General features: G+C 39.7%; 1 protein-coding gene and 1 long non-coding RNA gene across 4 annotated transcripts in view; both read left to right on the top strand.

Moving 5' to 3' along the window:
• The window catches only part of ACMSD (aminocarboxymuconate semialdehyde decarboxylase), an 84,204-nt gene that overhangs the window by 30,407 nt on the left and 51,534 nt on the right, over positions 1–2,263 (top strand). The gene's annotated exons all lie outside the window — the stretch shown is intronic.
• LOC109301366 overlaps positions 1–2,263 on the top strand; it is a 9,343-nt gene that overhangs the window by 450 nt on the left and 6,630 nt on the right. The window lies entirely within an intron of this gene.

Genomic DNA, 2,263 nt, shown 5'->3' with positions numbered 1-2,263 from the left:
CTTACACTTGTCTGTGTTAAACCCCATCCTGTTCTCCTAGTTGAAATCTAAATGCTGTATATAAAACTGGAATATCAATCTGGAATTAGTAAGTGCTATAACATACAACATGATATTAAATTAATGTGACTATTGAAAGATTTTGGATTTTAATGTTTTGGGGTGATTCACCACATCATCTGTTAGACTACTTGCTTTTCCTTATACAGTTTTCACCACATTTGCAGTATTCAGTACAAGAAATGTCATTTTTTGGCACGGTTACATGTCAGCAATAATTAATCAGGAACAGAAAGGAGACATTTGTCCAGAAAAACAGTTCCACTCGGGTCTTTGTACCACCCAAAATCTTTCAGATTTAACATACTTCTGTAGCTGCTATCATCCAGGCTAAAGTATTCACGTGCCACAAAGAAGCATCTCCTGAAATGTGCATTTTGAAAAGAGAAAGAACTGGAGGGAAGCTGTGAGATCGGTTTCCTTTTGTACAGTGCAAAATGAAGCTCATCAAATGTTTTGCAATGAAGTGATGGCTGTAGGACCGTAACAAGGTATTCTTCAGCCTGTTAACTACATCCTCAGAAAGCGTGTTACCTTCAGCAAAACCTAACAGGAATTTCTCTGGTGATGTATTCAATGCTTACAGTTTTGATTCCACTTTGCTGGTGACATCAGGGTCTAGAACAGCCTGCCATCGGAGGTGGCTCAAGCACCTACATTGAACACCTTCAAGAGAAAATTGGATGCTTATCTTGCTGGGATCTTATGACCCCAGCTGACTTCCTGCCGTTTGGGCGGGGGGCTGGACTCAGTGAGCTTCCAAGGTCCCTTCCAGCCCTGATGTCTATGAAATCTATGAAATCTATCATAGCCTATGAGGATGCAAGCCTTAATAAGAACACTGCACAAGGTTGGACCTAGTTTCTGTCCAAGCATGTGAAGAAGAACAAATCTGACTTTATCACCCAAGCCTACTTTAATCCCGAGTTCCAAAAGTCATTTTTCAAACAGTTGAAACAGATATCGAAGAAGGATAAAAACATCTGCATCGTTAGACTGCGCTGTGACATGTGTGAAACCAATTGAAACTGCATCAAATAAATGGATGACCAGCCGAGTAGCCGCTTCGTCTAGAGCAGCAGACGGCTGTTTGCATTCCTGAATTCCATCGTCTGTGATCATTATGACCTCCCTTCTTTCACTTTCACCTGTCATAGTTCCACTTAACACTGTAGTATAGAAGCTACTCTCTCTTCCTGTTTCACAAAAGTATTGTTTGTCTGACAGTTGTAATAACTCTTCATTTGCTGAAGAAGGCCAAAACTTCTCCATCTGAACAGGTAAAGGGGTGTCAGGATCCAGTTTTACAAACTATTGGTATAATAGTCTTTCTCCTCATTTGTTCACCTTCTTTCAATGACTTCTCCACAGAACTGTTAAACACAATGTCTATCCTCTGAACCGGTTGAAATTGGAGAGCTTTCCTCCACATGGTACCAAAAAGTTCTTGAAAAGTTTTAATTTTTTCGGTTTGGACTTGGCGTACTTGGGACATAAAGTCTACAATTACCACAGTTGTTTTGTTGCTGTTCTGATAGAGACTGTAATCAGATGGCTGGAGTTTCTTCTCAAACTCCCCTAAAAGAATTGAATCGGTTGGTTTAGTAAGAAGGCCCCAATCATCAAATAACGTGTTAGATGGCAGTAGATTGTACTTCTCTACGTTCTTAACAGACTCTCCTTGATCCTTTGCTATGTGTAGGATTTTCTCAGCAGCAGAGTAGGATTTATTTTCCAATGCCAAAGTTGGTTTATGGTTTTATACCTGCTTATCCCTATCAGAAACAAATCCTGGACATTTTACCTTCTTAATGGTAACTGAAACCTCTTTGTTTTCTGAAAGCTTCTTTGTTAATGAAACATTCATCTCTAAACTGCATATAAGCCTCCTTTGCACGTTCTCTGAATGAAAGTAGTCTTTCAGCTACCTCTCTTGGGACATGTTGCTTGCTTATGAAATTGTGAAGTTGCATCTGACTGAATGTGATATATGGGTTCCTTTTACCCTCCGTGAACTGGAACACACAGGAAACATGTGAGGCATCAAGGCTGAATTTCCAGGCAACTCATGGTGAATGGATGTCTCACAATACCTAGTTCTGTCAGACCCTGTTAATACTCAGAATGTATTGCTGATTGCAAGAATTTAATCATAAACAATTTCGCATTCATTAACATTTACTTGGATTGTAGGAAGGCTTTC

This window comes from Gavialis gangeticus, unplaced genomic scaffold (genome assembly GCF_001723915.1).
Source record: "Gavialis gangeticus isolate Ggan-Ray unplaced genomic scaffold, GavGan_comp1, whole genome shotgun sequence".
NCBI classification, from domain to species: domain Eukaryota; kingdom Metazoa; phylum Chordata; order Crocodylia; family Gavialidae; genus Gavialis; species Gavialis gangeticus.
The sequence above is the reverse complement of the archived record's forward strand: the minus strand, read 5'-3'. Positions and strand labels throughout refer to the sequence as shown.